The sequence below is a fragment of the Gorilla gorilla genome, chromosome 1 (assembly GCF_029281585.2).
Source record: "Gorilla gorilla gorilla isolate KB3781 chromosome 1, NHGRI_mGorGor1-v2.1_pri, whole genome shotgun sequence".
Lineage (NCBI taxonomy): Eukaryota > Metazoa > Chordata > Mammalia > Primates > Hominidae > Gorilla > Gorilla gorilla.
Window position 1 is genome coordinate 86,811,073 of NC_073224.2, and position 17,699 is coordinate 86,828,771.

Consider the following 17,699-nt stretch of genomic DNA (forward strand, 5'->3'; position numbering starts at 1 on the left):
AGCCGGGTGTGGTGGTGGGCACCTGTAGTCCCAGCTACTCGGGAGGCTGAGGCAGGAGAATGGTGTGAACCCGGGAGGCAGAGCTTGCAGTGAGCCGAGATCACGCCACTGCACTCCAGCCTGGGTGACAGAGCGAGACTCGTCTCAAAAAAAAAATGGGGATCACAGATCTAAAACAAAATATGCTCTTCAAGTTGGAAAATATAGATTGTCTGTTGACACAAACAATACTTTTGCCTAATTAATGAATGCAGATTGTTTCTGAGTGTTTTCCAAAGCCATTAAAATATAAAATGAGAACAGAAGATGTGTATTTTAACAATTACCCAAGACATAGCTGTTTTTAAACAGTTGGTGCTTTTATTAAATTGAAGACTTTTCCTCCCTAGATGGCATTTTATTAAAATAATTAAGAGAAAAAAAAAGTCAGGCCAGTATTGTTTTGCAATTATAATAAAGTTCCCCACAGCATATATCCAGCTTTATTACATAATAATATAATAGATTTTAAAAATCTCGCCAGAAAGTATAAACAATATTTTTCTCTTCATATCATTCCTAGAGGTGTAACATTTTAATTAAGGCTGACTGTTGACATTTCACATTAAGCTAGTCCAGTGAACAGTTATAGTAGTATTTTCCCTTAAGCTATTAATTTTTTCATTAAATTATTAATTTTTTTCTTCTTAAATTCTACTTTTCATTAGGATAAGCTATTTTCTATGTGTAAGATATGTTCACGTATTTTTTAAATGAACAATACAGTTGTGACCAATGTGCGATAACTCTTAATGATCACTTGTAGTGTTATTTTAATTTAATACTAATTATAATTTCAGCCATTATCGATTATCCATTGTATATAATCTGTTTTACAAATATTCATCTTATTTATTTTAACTTGCATAGCAACATTTTAAAACAAGTATTATTATATGTTTTACTGATGAAATCACAGCTCTAAAAATTCAAGGTTAACTAACCAATTCACACAAGTAGGATGATGGAGCAAAAATTTGAACTCAGGTGTATATATCACCAAGGTTTATGTTCTTTCCAGTATAACATGCTGCCTCATTTGGAGGACACAAAACATACCATAGTGATTTTTCAGCTTTTTTGATCACAACCCACATTAAAAGAAATACCTTTCATATTTGAACTTAATGCATACATACATATTTGTTTATATACATGTATCTACCTATACATATATATGTAAACTGTTTACATATATTTATCTACCTATATATATGTGTAAAACAAAAATTTCTTAAAATGGTACTCTACCTATAATACACAATTATATTTTATTATATTCCATTTCCTGTTTTAAATGCAAACTGCAGCTCACTAAATTGATTTTACAACTTGCTGATGGTCATGACCCAAAGTTTAAAAGCATGGTGGAAAATCACAGGAGTATTACATGAAATGTAATAACCTTATGTGTAGTTCAGTGTTCTGTAGTGTACTTTAAATAAATAGTAGCCCTTTAAAAATTGTTTCATCTGTGTACTAGATTATCATAGTAAGAAACATCTTGCCTTAGGAAATAAAAGCTAAACATGGTTAAATACTAGAAAGCATATGGCTTTTGATTACTTCTGATGCTTCTGGCTTTATTAGCTATAGTTATTTAAATAGAGGCTCTGTTTAATCATTATAAATACTGTACTCTATCAGGTGACAATTCACTGTACAAATGTTTTCTGAAACATAATTGGGAAAGGACGAAATGATTTAGATATGTGATCTTAATATTTATATTGAAAAAATTTGCTTATAGCATTTATAAGATTAATTATTCTGCCATTTATGTTTTACTTTTAGCAAAACATTATTTTTGTATCTCCTGCAGATACTGTGAATCTAAAGAAAACCAACTGCTATAAATCATGCATTACTTATTTGAGAAAGACTTGCTTTTTTTAAATTTAATTATATGACTTTAAAAAAACTAAACATTTTCACTAAAATACAGAAAACAATCCTTTTTTGCTCAATTCAGCAAAATCTCTAATTTCTAGTGTTCAAAAATGATTACTTTATAAAATAATAAAAGTTTTGAGAGAAATAAATGTATTCCACAAGTTATGTACTGGGTCCAAAGATTTCAGCATTTTATTCCTCCATTCTGTTAATAAGATTTTTTTACATGACTTTGGGAAAATTCTTTTACCTTTGTACCTTTACTTTCTTTTCAAAAGTAAAAATATGTAGCTTATTTTACTTCACAAAAGACATATCCCAGTAATATTGACTTAAAAGATTAGTTAATAAAACTTACTATAGACTGTTTTTCAAATCAAAAGAATGATACAATTTTATAATTATTTTCATTTGAGAATTGTTTGCCCTTTAGAAAGAACTTTCCCTGAGAAAGTTAAGACTTTCGTCTCTTGTCTTTTGTAATTTTTAAGGCCTTCAATCACATTTAACTGTATCACTTTTTTCATGTTTAGAAGAAATAATTCACAGTGAATTTCCTCAAATTTTGTGGTAGGTAATAGAACAAATGAAAAGGGACCCTAAACTGTATCAGCAGAGCCACAGACAGATTACACAATATAGCCAAAGATTCATAGTCTTCTTTTTCACACTTTGTTTTACTGACTTACTCTGGAATCATTTGCTTTTTTGCTTTTATTCAATCATTTGTGATTGGTTAAGATTCTCCTTTTAATAGGACCTCTAAGCTCTTTTTTAACAGTATCCATGGATCTGAAAGTGTGGCATATTTTTCAATTCAAAGATTTAAGTATTTTAAATCGTTACATAATTATTCACATATTTCAATATGATAATTTTGCTGCATAATGTGAAATTTTAAACTATGGCTACATTTCAGCTCCTGATATCCTATAGGCGAATTTCAATCTCATTAAACTAAATAATAGTCATTCAAAAATATTTTTGAAATTTTTGATTTTAACCGATTTTAAGCAAAGTAGGAATCTTTTTCAAGAAATGCAAGTTAATTAAAGAGAAGTTGTTGAACTCATTCTTCATCTCTACTGTAAAGATGAGAATAAGCAGACTTAATGGACAACATGAAGAATTTGTGTTAACTGTGAAAGAATAATAGCTGAATTGATCTTTACATATTGAAAAAGCTGATTCTCTAAATATCTTAAAAAGATTAAACTGTCTATTTGGAGTTGTTGGGTGTTTTTCCTTTAAATCAGGGAAATGGTCCAGATGATTTATAAATTCTTTCCCTGCTTCTTCTTCATATGTCTTTGATAAATAAGCACTGTCAAGTTATCTGGAGAAAGAGTAATACTTGATTAATGTATAAAAGGTGAACTTTTATCATTACCATTGTTTTCAATGATTTAAGTATAACAATATGTGGGATAAAACACGAAACAATATGACAGTGCCAAGTGGCATACTCTTCAGCCAGTTCTCATGGCTTTTCATTCTCTGTTTTCTTAATGTTTCAGTTTGAGTGGATTCATGTAATAAATAACAAATTGCTAATTTGTATGACACAAGGGTTTTTTTAATTGTTTAAAGAAAAATTATTTATTCATAAAATGACAAGGTTCAGTAATAGGATGAATGTATTAAAATCTGAGAAACTAAGCCAGATTTAGAGAAGAATTTAAATAGTTGAAATTGATATTTTTCTTAAAATCCAAGTCAGGGGGTCCTTCTTAATCTGAATACCTTCATTTTTGTAAGATAGCAACGCAGTTTAATTGGAAACAGTGAAAACTGTTAAACTCATCTATCCCATTCTATAAGAAGACTGGATGTTTGATAAAATAGATATTGGCAGTTGGACAGTGAATCCTGGGTTTTAGACATGTGTCACTATCAGTTTGAACCTCTTGGCGCCAGGATTTCCCAACATTTAGAACTAATGCAAAATGCATTAGGGCTCGAAGGCAATAGCTATGGAGTTGCCAATCCCAGAGCGTCAAATGTAAATCTTCCCCTCCCAAAATCTGAACTGGTGTTAGAAAGTAAAGTGAAACTTGCTTTTGAAGCTAATTAAAAATAATAGGAGCAAGACTAGCTTTTTTCCAGTTATGTATACCATGTATCTGCACCATATTTTTGGACCATTTTTTTATTATAACTTTTACTTTTCAAGACTAACAAGAACCGCATGTTAAGGGTATTTTTAAACTGCTTCCAGCTTTTACAAATCAGTTTTTGTTGCAGTAAAAATGGTCCATTTTTCTTTTATAAGAATCCAATTTTCATAAACTGGAAAAAAAATTGCAGAGACTGCTTAGGTTTCCTTGGGGCTTTGAAAAATATTTTTCAGAGAGCCTGGAGTTCTTCTTTGTGGTTGGCACAGTGATGTCATTTACTGACCATTTCAGTGGGGTCAAAGACAAACTAGATGTATGCATTATCTGAGCCATCTGACTCTTAAACTTTCATTTTCTATGTGTGTGTTATAGCCTGCCTCTTTTTCTTTTCTTAGAGTACTTTAATATTAACTTTTTTATGCATTATATGTATTATATATTACATATACATATGCCTTCTATTTTGGTCTCTTTTTTTTCAAATATTAAATCACAGTTGGATATTAGTTGTACTTTTAAAAATCATACTGAGGAGAACTAAAAAATTATTTCTTTAAAATATAAGAAATAATCTTTTACCCAAATTTTTAAATGTATGATTTTTTAATTCTAGAATTCTACATATAAAAAAATTAGACTTATTTGTTTAGCTATAAGGCTGCCTTAATTATACTCAGCTATTTAGTTTACTGTTTTTTCCCTTGAGAAAGCAACCTCAAAATTACATGTTCTCTGTCTAAAAGGCATTGTGCAGTGTTTACAGAACTACATATTACTAGAACTATATATTATGAGTTTGTTTCAAAGCAGTTATTCAGAAGAGAAACTAAGTTGTCTATTTTACAGCCCTTAATTTGGCCAAGCAAAAAATTCTTTTATATTGAGAGGAAAGTAAATATGCCTGCAAAATTCCTTCTTTGATAAGTCCTTTATCAATTTTTAATTAATAACCCAAACTCATTTGTTCTAATAATTTAAGTTCTAATGATCTTCATTACTGTGGCCATAGCATAGCAATTAGATGGAAGGATCAAAAAAGTGAAAAGAACCTCTCAGAAGCATTTTCTTTGATAGACATTGACACCAACCATTTGTTCAGCATTGTAAGAACTAACCTAATTGCTAAAAACCTATAAAATCTTTTTAAAATAATCATTGACTAAAATACTGCTTCATTTAGTATGTTATTACTTTTTTTACCAAAGATGATCATAGTTTTTCTATTATTTATGAATTTCATGTTACTTTTTCTCAGCAGAAAACATGCTTCATGAAGCCTTTCAAAAAAACTGACTTAGCCATTTTTCTAGACATGGTGTTTACAAAATAAAGCAGACATAACATTTTCACCTATCAATTGCCAAATAATTTCTAGTGCTAATACCCACACATCAGAGCAAAACAGTACTGCTAAACACCTGTTGTAGAATTTAATAAAACCTTTATGAAAGGCATTTGGTAATAAAGAACAAGAGCCTTAGATTGTTTACTTCCTTTTACTCTATAACTTTATTTCTAAGAATTTGTCCATATGAAATAATCAGAGATAAACATAAAGACTGATAAATAAGTTATTATGTGTCAAAGAAAATTGATACATTGAGGGTAGTGGAATAAACATTTTTACAACATTATTTTTGTGCCATGAGATTTTTGTCTACATACTAGATTATATTACACTGGTACTCCAAGTAAACTTTATATGTGAATGTCAAAATAAGTCAAAATAGATACATTTACCAATAAATATCCACCTTTCATAAACTTCTTCACTTTTTAAAGGATTTACCACAGTGAACTTTTAATTTTCCTCTTCCTTATTAAAAATGTTTTTTATAAAAATTTTATTCATATGTGATGTTTTGATAGCATAAAATTGGATACATCACTGCCACATCTGTAATTCTAGTAACAGATAGCAGACAGTATGGTTAAGAATACTTGCTCAATCCATTTATATTGATTTTCATGTATTAAAACATTATAACAAATTTGTTGACTTACTCTTAATATGTAAACATATTTTAAGATAAGTCTATTATGAAACATAGTATAATATTAAAAAAACAAAAAATCATTGAATGCAAGTCACTGTCATACATTTTATTTACACTTTGTTCTTGACATGCACATTTGCATAAGTCCCTAATACTTGTTCTTAGCTGGATCCAGGTTGGGATATTTGCAAGGGTTGCTTCTCAATTTAAATAGAATTTTAAGCCATGATTTAAACATACTCAGTAGAACCTCTTTATAGCAACAGTAAGATTGGATAATAATACAGTGTCCTGTTTACTTTTAAAAGTTGCTCTGATTCGGGCATGGTATATGATTTGATCTAAAAATACTCAGATCTATGCAAATTTTTGTTATAATTGTATTCAGTTATCCAAATGACATTATTTTCAATATATGTAAACATCTATTTCAAGCCAAGTAATAAATGACATAGGTAGGTAAAACCAATAGAAATAATTTTAAGTTCTTTCCACCTTCTTCAGTATTAATGAAGCAGAAGTGTACAGTAAAATTTTTTGAGTAAAACCATAAGAAATAGTACTACATGACAAGTAAAATTATTCCTAAGATAATGCAGTGGTCATTTTACTCTTAAACTTGTGGGATGGTAAAAACAGGAGAACAAGAGTGCAATAGCTATGTCACAACATAGTTCTAATTAATGAGAAAAAAATCAAAGCAAATAAAAAATTTTTATACTACAAGAGTCTTGATCGTACATAATCTTTACATGAAATCCGTTTTTTCTTTCTGTGTACTTTCATAGTAGCTGTCCCAATTACTTTTTTAGTTGAGAAGGTGGAATACCTTAGGAGCCTTCTAAAAGATTCAAAGAATAAAATGTTTAAGCCTTTTTACTCTAAATCTAAGTATATGAAGTCTAATAAGTTACATTTATCTTGCATTTAAATCTTCATGTATCTTATTTGATCGTTAAAAAGTGTGTGAGGTTATAGGGCAAAGAGTAATATTGTCCCTATTTTCACAATGTGAAAATTAAGGTTCAGAGATTTTTAAGGAACTAGCCTAAAACCAGGTAGCTAATAGTGAAGCCTTTAAGCTTGGTAAGAGCCAACACTCCTACTATTACATCATTATTGCCTCCAGATGACAAGCAGATATATTAGTCTTATCAGTGAACTGTACTTTAGAAAGTTTAAAATAAATGTTATTAAAATACAGAGTAAGATATGTAGGTTTTGTTGTGCAACATGACATACTGTTTACCCAGTTTGATTTAATACATTTGACATGGTTTACTGCAAATTGGTGATTCAGATTTGCTTGGAAGTAAGCAGCTAAGGGTTTATTAACACATTAAGTAATTAGTTCACTACCTTTAAATTATCTTAAGTAGTTAGTTCACTAAATTCTCTACAGATTACATCCAGTTGTATTAAAAATGGGAATGAAATAAGTGGGATATTCTCAGTCTAGAAGGGTAAATGCCTCTTAAAAATCATTTATTCAGCTAATTAACCAGTTTAAATTTTTGCATACATGATGGTATTGTTTTAAAAATGCTCATAAATGAATCCTCATGGGCTTATTAATATATTAGTCTGATTTCTCTTATTTGTTTAGACTTCTTAGAGAGACAGCTTCTTTCTAATATTGAAAAGGCAAGGAAATTCAGTTCTGCTGCTTGGACGCTAATGATTTGCATTTCCCAAGGAGAATTGAATTAGGTTTTATTAGTAAATTGGGCCTATAACCTTTAAGGGCAGATTTTATTAGATTATCACACATCGGCATTAGTAAATTGTAAACTTAACTGAAATATAGACATATGAGCCACAAATCAAGGCTTAGAATCCTGGAAACTTGGGAAGATGTTTTATCCTAGAGAAATTATAGTCCTGAGTTGAAAAAATATTTCAAGTGATTCGCTTTCTTTTGAAACTTTAGAAACAAGAGAAGTTGTGACAGAACTACCCTCTTCAAGTTAGTGTTCAATTTAAATCTGCTAATCTGAGCAAAAATTTTGAAGGCATGCACATTAGCTGTATAGAAAGCCCAAAGATGCTCCCAAATAAAACCAAATTTATTTTAACTTTATTAGTGATGGCGGCAGTGGCCCATCTGGAGCAGCTGCTGCAGGGATGCCAGCTGCAGTTGGGGAGGCGCAGCTGACACTGCGAGCTACACAGAGCTGTCAGGCTGGGAAGAGGCATGAGCCCTGCCCCCTGCCAAGTTGGCAGGCCAGGAGCCCCGCACTCCTGGGCGCAGCTGCAGCTGCCCAGCCACAGCTTGAGACCAGGTCATCCCTGTGCTCTTGGGGGCCTGGGGAAGACCCCTGCCCCTGCAGGTTCGGAAGTGCCTGCTTCTGCTCCCTGGCCTCTCCCTGCTGCCGGTGCCTGCTCCAATTTTGCAGCAAAGTTGAAGCCAAGCCCAGGCACTGTCATGACCTGGCTGGGTGTGCCTGCACTTGCGGCGGTACTGACACACCAGCCCCCCTCCGCCCCCCACTGCCTCAGCCCCCTCTGAAGCTTTGGGCACCTACAAGCTCAGGGAGGGAGGCCAGGGGGTGCTGAAGGTGGCTTAGTATGGGCTGCCTGGGCACCCTGGATGGCATGTTGATGGCAACAGGCAGGCTCCTGGGCAAAAGGGAGTGAATCCCCAGTGAAACCCCACCTTCTAACCAGGGATGGCCTGAGCCTGGGGACCAGGCTGCCGGTTCCAGGTGGAGTCTCCCACCCAAAGTGAGAACTTGTACTTTTTCTGGCCCTGTCCATGGCCAGCCATGGACCAATCAGCATGCACTTCCTCCCTAATGAGCCTATAAAAACCCCAGGCTCAGCCAGACTCGTACAGACGTGGGGATTACCTGCTTGCTGTAAGGAGCTACCCACTGCAGATCTCCTCTCTGCTGAGAGCTGGACACTCATCAGGCCGCCTGCAGAAAGGAGCTACTACTTTGGGTCTCCTGAGAGCTGTTCTGTCACTCAATGGAGCTCCTCTTCCCCTTTGCTTACCCTCCAGTTGTCCACTTACCTCATTCTTCCTGGATGGGAAACAAGAACCTGGGACCTGAATGGCAGGACTCAAAGAACTGTAACACAAACGGGGCTGAAACACGTCGCCCCCACTCACCATGTTGTGGGAAATGAGAAGGAGGGAAGAGCTGTGGCTCTTCCAAGAGCCCAGACCTAGTTGCTCCTGAGCCAGGGATGTGACACCCTCTGTGGGGCTCTGTGGTTCCCGGTTTCTCCAGGTTTCTGGGCGCCTCTGTGTTCCCCTCATCCAGACGCAGTTGCTCAGAGCAGAAGCTGCGTGCAGTACATCTGGTCCATCTGCAGCCTCACACAGAGCCAGCACCTGTACCAGTGCCTGGAGCTAACCACCCTGCCATAGTAGTAGCCAGTCAGCCAGCATGCCTGCTGTGCGTGGTGACCAGACCCTGCGCTTGGTCACCCACACAACCCTCGCCACTCCACACCTGGCTAACCCTTGGCAGGTGTGGGATCCAGGTTGGTAGCTCAAGCTGAGCACAGCCTATCGGGCCTAGTGGGCAGAACGAGCCCAGCGGGCGCAAACAATACTCAGGGAGAAGGTGCCACCAGCCACAATGGTTTCTGGGTGGCAAAGCAACACCCCAAGGATCCTGTGACATTAGGACTTTGACTTAGTAGAAGAAATTCAGCATAATTGAGTCTATAAATTTAAAACATAACCCGAATATGACTGGAACCTTTAAAAATGTTAACAAGTCAATTATGGTACAGCTTTGTACTAGAAAAAATGACACAGAAGCCAATCCAGTTGTGTCTGGCAAGTTAATTATATCATCACCATTTAAGAGTGATTATCTAGTGTTAAACGTCATATACTTTTCACATGTATTGCATTTTTGTTAGCTTTACAGATAGAAATTAGTTGTAAATTTAAATGGAAAGAAAGTAGAAAGTCTTTAAGCAAGGATGACGGCTCTTATGACATATTTGACCCAGAAATGCTCTTATTTTAAAAAACAAAAATGATTTTTAAGGTAATATAATGCAAATTACCGTCATAAAGGCTTGCTCCTTCATATTATAATGAGAATAACAAAATTGTATATAATTGGTTAATAAGCATCACTATTCCCCCTTAAAAAAATAAGGGAGAGAAATAGAGCATGTCATCTTTTGTTTCCTTTAAATATGAGTGTAATGATATTGAGCTTACTCCTTAACTCAGGAATATTTTCTAATTTAAGGTAGATTTAATCTAGCCTATTGTTGTCTTGATTGATTTAACAATGTAATTTAACTATTTATGAACAGTTGTTAGATTTCTTATATTAGAAATATTAAACTAGATAGTTTTTCTAAGATATTTGTTTTTTAAGAAACAGCTAAAACCTAGGGCCTACAGGTTTTCAAATGTAATTTTAAATGTAATATTAATTCCCGTAATCTCCATATTGCCCATAGTCTTTACAGATGTGCTATTACAAATAGCTCACTCCTCAGATATGAGCCATATGGGCTCTGTAAACTGATTTGCACTTATTCTGAATAGGAATTGTACAGATTGTAGATGAATTATTAAGTAAATTTATATTACCAAATAAATCTAAGAATAAAATATTAAGCTGTATTAAATGAGAAAGGAATCTGCAAATGAAGACCTACCTGCGTTAATAAGTTTAGTGGTTACATTCTTGGTTTCAACCAAAAGAAATTAGTTTTTTGTTGTTGTGTTTTTTAAAGGGGTGGGGGGGCATCTTTAAAACCGCTTACAGAAGTATCTAAGACAAAAACAAGGAAATATAATGTTATAAACTCAGCCAGTCCAAACCACTTGAACTGCTATGACAGCTCATAAAACTGAGAGTAGTTTTAAACTGGGCTCTGTTTTACATTGCCAAAGTGAATTTTCCTTGCAGGAAGTAGCCAGAGGGTTTATTTAGTTTCCAGTCCATGGCTTTGATCTTTCTGTACTGTCACATCTTGGGTTACATAGCCCTTTTTCACTGCAGTAAATCTGCAGCAGTTAATGAGAATAAAATTTCCTCCTTCTTACTGATCACATTCTGTTGAATGCCAAACCACAGCCAACTGCATATTTGCAGAATTTCAGCTACAATGTATGAAAACAGCACAATCAGTTTAATCTTGTTGTCTTTGCAATTCATTTTATTGGGCTTTCTTCCTTTTCAAGTGACCTACTTTATCCAGTCAAGTGGTTGCAGGCCAAACTTGGAAGAAAGATTTAAAATGTGAATAAACTAAGAGGAGAAGGTGTGCAGGAGGTGGGCCAGGGGAGGGCAAGTGGAAGTCCGTCTGCACTGCCGTGAAGATTCCAAGACTCCATAAATTGAGTTCATTTTAATCCTTTTAAAAGACCAAGCCTTTTTTTCTTTTTTCTCCTCAAATAAAATAAAATGGTTTGTTATTTCTTTAGTTATTTTGTATGTTTAGTTTCAACATAAGTTTGTACTTACTGAGTTTATTTAATGAGTCATAACATTATTTTTCAGTTTTCATTATAGAGAAGACACCACAGTACTTAAGGAAATTTAAGGGAATTTCAAGGATTTCAAAAAATTGAAGTTTCACTTTATAAGAGCTCTTCTTAGAGTAAAAATAACATTGTTGTTAGCATACACTATACCATCTTATCAAATGGGTCCTTACAAACATAAAGGAAATATTATGAATATGTTGAATAAATCAATAGAATTTCAAAATCACATTTAAGCAAGCTGAATTTTATACATTAGTATGTGCATCCTCATAGTAAAGTACATAAAGAATCATATTTATTTTCTTTTTTGTTACAATGAAACCTCTCAATTGAGGCATTAATTACCTGATTCAGTTAATACAGGTTAAATATATTTTTTACTTACACTTCTTATCTTTTCTACTGCTTTGTTTTTGTGGTTGGCAACTGGAAGTTAGCAACTTCTTTGTCAAGAAATTCACCCTCAGGGGGCCATCTTGGGTGATAGTCATTGATAAATATATTTTATTGTATATTTATATTAGGTCAAATTTACATATGGAAATATGAAATTTTATAAAATAAATCAAAAAAGGAAATCAGCTTATATTTTCCCAGAAGATTGAAGTCACAGTTACTGTTTTAGCCATCTAATTTCACAGAAAAAATTATTCTCATCCTCATAAAAATCAAAATGTTGAGATAAAGAAAAAATATTTAATACTTATTTATTGATTTAGACAGCTACCATAAAAGCAATAACCAAAAGTGTATTGAGAACTCAGAAGACTGTTTCTGAATTGGGGACAGTAAAGTCAGATCTCCTGATAAAAAGAGGATCCACTTTTGGGGAAATGCCTGTTGTTAGTTACCCCAATACAAGAGGAGGGTAAGAGGAGTGGTTTGAACATTTTAACGGAAAGAGGTGCAGCACTCACAGGGCCTTTTCAGAAGGTATTAGGTATAATGTTAGAATGTTGAACTTTCAAAATGTAGCTTATACTCTTAGAATTGTTTTCAGATAGACCTATGTCTACTTAAATTGTAACATAATAGTTTGCATGTGAAAAAAAGATGAAGATGAAAACAGAATTTTAGACTTTATCTGAGGGCCTTTTCTATAGTTTGCTTCTTCGTTTCTCTGCAACTTTAAATCTGCCCAAAATTCTAACCTTGCAAGTCCACAGAAAGTTTCTTCATGAAGTAAACATTGTTTTCTTCAGTTTTTGTTGTCTTTAAACACACACACACACACACACACATCTTAAGTGCAACTGCTCAAAAGAATTTGTTTTGGCGACATGAACAGTCCAGTAGAGTTTTAAATGAAACTGCTGGAAAGGAGTAGAAACAATGCTGACTTCAGTGACATACACAATCTTTATTCTAATTGTATTATTTTAAATGGTATTCTCTAAATCAGGGGTCCCCGACTCCCAGGCCAGTACCTGTCCATGGCCTGTTGGGAACTGGGTCACACAGCAGGAGGTGAGTAGCAGGCCAGCAAACCTTACTGCCTAAGCTCCACCTCCTGTTGCATGAGCAGTGGCATTAGATTCTTATAGGAGCACAAACCCTATTGTGAACTCTGCATGCGAGGGATCTATGTTGTGTGCTCCTTATGAGGATCTAACTAATGCTTGATGATCTGAGGTGGAACAGTTTCATCCCAAAATCGTCTCTCCTCCCCCATATATGGAAAAATTCTTCCACACAACCAGTACCTGGTGCCAAAATGGTTCGGGGCTGCTGCTCTAAATGGTTTCAGATCTATGTACAATATGAGATAGATGGACCAATAATGATGATGGCAATTATTGAAATATATTTAGTGAGTTCCAGGCAGTATATGAATTGCTATTTATTACATCCCTTATCTAATTTACTCTTCACAACAGCTGAAGAAGGGAGACACTATTATTAAGAAAACTGAAGCATGTAGGTTTAAGCAACTTACCCCAGGTTATCTTGCCACCACTCAATCAATAAACTATTCTTACCTTTGCCCACCTTTCTTCTATTACAATGAAAGAAGTTTTGTCAAAATCCAATCAACCCATTTTTACTCTAGACCCCATTCTTGTCTTTTCAAGGACTTCTTTTATGTTGTCACTCTTTTCCCCTCTACTGGATCATTCCTGTCAACATATAAACATAAATCAGAATCTGCAAAGTTAAACTCTTTGGCCCCACATCATATTCCAACTACTTCCTGTTTCTCAATTCCCTTTATCCATAACTTCTCAAAAGACTTGCATGTGCTCTTCAACTTCCCCACTCTTGTCAAAATCACCAATAGTCTTCATATTGCCAAATCTAATGGACCATTCTCATCTTTACCTCTCAGCTGGTTTTGACACAGTTGACCAGGCCCTGCTTTTTGAAACTCCCTTCTTTCAGCTCTCAAGATACCCCATTTTTCTGATTTTCCTCTTAAGCCCTTTGTCATTTCTTCCCAGTGTTCTTTGCTGGCCATTCCTTCACTTTTCCACATTTAAATGCTGGTTACTTCAGGGCTATATCCCTGTTCTCTATCCATACCGTTTTGGGGGACCCTCTTTTCTAACTGCACCCACCACACCTAGGATTACATCCAGATCCATGGCTTTAAGTACCATTTGTAAACCTATATTTTTAGCTTAGACTTGTCCTCTCAGCACCATCCTTATTCCTTATGCTATCAAATTGAATGTTTAATAAAATTATCAAACTTAACTTTTGATTTCTCACATATAAACAGGTTCCTCCCTTAATCTTCTCGTCTCAGTATGTGTCACCACCATCCCACCTAGTAGTTCAAGCTTTAAACTTTGGAATCTTCCTTATTATCTCTATTTTCTTCACCATTGGCCTCTCTCTCCACTGCAAACCATCTGCATGCCCTGTTGTTTTCATTTCATTTCTGGAATAGGTCTGAAATTTGGCTATTTATTTCCATTTTCACTGTTAGTACCCTATTCCATGCAACCATCATCTGCCACCTGAACCACTCAATAGCCGAATCAGTTTTCCTGTTTCTGCACTTCCCTTCTGCTTCATTTTTTCCACAGTAGCCATCATGATCTTTTTCAAGTATGTCATATCACATCTCTCACGTGCTTTCAATGGCTTCCCATACTCCTGTAATAAAATACAAATTTCTTACCATGTTCTATAAAGTCCTTCATTATTTGACACTTATCTACATCTCCAGCCTCATCAAATATTCCAGTTATAATTGCTTGTTAATTCTGCCCACTCTGGACTCCCTTCTCTTCCCCAGACATTCACCAAGTTCTTTCTCACTTTGTCACCTTTGTGCTTAATTTGAATAGTCTTTTGACTTTTTAAATAACTGGCTTCTTCTTACCTTTCAAGTCTCAGTTCAAATATTCCTTCTTCAGAGAATCTTTTCCTAAGAGAATTATCAAAGAAGCTGCTTCTCCCTCATCTAACCTAGTAATTTAATTTTTGTCCACTTGTTTATTCTCCCTCCTACCACAAAAATACAGTCTCTAGATGGGCAAGAACTTTGACTGTCTTTTTCAAAGTTCTGTCTACTGGCACACACTAGGTTCTCAACAGATGTTTGTTTAATAGAAGTTTTAAAGGTCAGAGCCAGTATTCAGACATAGATGTCTTACTCCATTTCCCATGCTGTTTCATTTTCAATGTGAACTTTTTAATAATTTCTTAATTTTAATTTTTACTACTTCAGTATCCTTTCAAGTGTACAATGCATACCATCTATTAAATATATAATCAAATAGATGTGTATTATATATCCTGCTTATAGTATCATATGCTTTGTATTATAAAATTGTTGATAGGAGCCTATGCTATATGGGAAAATTTTTTAATAACCTAGGTAAGATAAAAACAGACCTTAAGTAGCTATATTTTACATAGATGAAGATGCTTGCCTTCATAATTAAGATCCAGTTAAGGGATTCTTAGTGTACTTGTATTATACTACTACAAGTCTAATTAAATATACTGAGAAGCACCCATCTAGGCACAGTCTCTATCATAGAAAAATTTTATTTTCAAAAGCAACTCTTATAATGTCCCAATATTACAAGTGTGTAAAATCATATTTCTAGTCCATCTACTTTAATCTAGCCTAAAGAAACATTATAGGTTCACCATAACAGAGGAAGAAATAATATGATTAGTATTCAATTTCTCATTAATAATAGCAATAACCAACTGACTAGAATTGCAAAATAATTATTTTCTTGGAGTTATATTTTTCATGGAGAAAGATCAGTAGAATACATGCTTGAAAGTCACATAATTTCAGTTATAGTCAATTTCATTGCTGATTTGCTGTAAATTTTTTGTTGCACCTGGAGGAATGCCTCCATGTTTAAACATCAGGGAGTATTTGTATTAAGAATTTTTACGGCTGTATCTTTAGAGGATGGTGTAACTTTAGAAGATGGTTATGACTTTGGAGGATCTTAAAGTTGGTTGTATCTTTGGAGGATCTTAAAGTTGTATCTTTAGACTTGTATCTTAAAGTTATATCTTTAGTTGGTTGTATTTTTAGAGTATCTTTAGAGGATAATCAGAATATTTTAAAAATCTGTATTAGTTTTCATAGTCCAATAGCTTAAGTTCTGTAGCAACAAATACTACTCCATACATAAAATGAATAGAGTTTCCTTGTTCATGTTTCTTTCTTATTACCAGGTTATAACTAATGGTCTGTTAGTAGTCAATAAATCATAAAAATAGCATATATACTGTTGGGATTTTTTTGTTGTTATTGCTATTTCCAAAAGATACTCATAATTTTACTTAAAGTTTCTGTGATGACAGGTGAAATTAACTTTATAAAGCACAAAATATAGGATAAAATATAGAATCATTTAATGTTTGCTTTTAACACTTAAAATTTCCTTTATTCATAACCTTTTTAGTTGACAAGCACTTGGATGAGGTCTAGGGATATAGAGGTCGGTAAGAAATAATCTCATTCTCTTTAAGAGGCTTATATAGTTCAGGGTTAAAAGTATAATTTTTTGAGATGAGTTAAAGCATTCTCTTTATTATTCTTTCAGCTTTCTGTTTTGAAAATATTTAAGGGTAATAGTATTATCAGGCTTATAAAAGTAATACTACATTGTCAGTATCTGGACATCAATGGTCTTTTGCCTGTTTCTGCCCACTTTTATGTTACTCCAATATGTTGACTAATATATATATATAATATATATTCCTCTAAAAATTAAGGAGAACTCAGATGTTTAAGATGTTTATTCTAGTGTAAATAGAATAAATAATATTTGTCTATTGGAAATATTTCCAGCAGAATAAACATCTTAAACATTTCTGAATTATCCTTAATTTTAAGAGGAAACAGAATTAATGATATTTAGAAAAGAATGCCACATTATCTTAAATGATACTCCCCCTCATTTTTTGTAAAGAGCATGCTATGTGGAGTGTGTCATTCATTAACTTACTTCTGGTACAAAAACACAGACCTTTAGTATCTTCTTATACACACACACAAAATCTAGAGAATATGAATTTTCTTAGAAAAAAAGTAAGTAGGTTCAGATTTTATAGCATTCTAAGCTAAGCAGTATAATATTTGGCAAAGAACCACATTATTTTTGAAATACAACTTTTTAAATTATATATGCTATTTCATAAAACATCGTACTTTGATGGTCTGATAATTCACTAGTGTTTAATTACTTCTTTAAAACAATAAGTAGTTTGGAAGGATTAGTCGAAACAGCAGCTTTTTGTGTCTTTGTAATAGAGATATTGCCTCTTTAGAAACACATCAGAGTCCTAAAAAATGTAATTTGAATAATTACAGGTTTGGGGAGAACCATTTTATCAAGGAGCTTGATATAAATATTGATTTTCTATGACTCCCATCTCATGGGTGAAAGTTTTACTGAGTTAAAACTCACTTTTCATTTTACATAGAAATGTAAAATGTTCCCAAGGGAACAAGAGACAAAACATTTTAGGCTTTGAACTTCTTTTAACAATGACATCATAGCTATTGATGAATTTTTAACACTTTTCATTGGAAGAGTTTTAAATTATAAAGGATTTGTTAAAATGCATCAGGTTTTCTAATTTTTAAAAAGTGGTCATTTGAAAATGGAGGCGATGTCTGGAGTTAAAGGATTAATTATGAGCTATAATCTTATAGAATTTACCTGTAGGAATTTTAGGCTAACACACAATCTTCCA

The 17,699-nt window shown here is 33.7% G+C and overlaps 1 protein-coding gene across 3 annotated transcripts in view; it reads left to right on the top strand.

Annotated features, from left to right (window-relative positions):
* Window positions 1–17,699, top strand: part of KIFAP3 (kinesin associated protein 3) — a 162,308-nt gene that overhangs the window by 129,996 nt on the left and 14,613 nt on the right. The window lies entirely within an intron of this gene.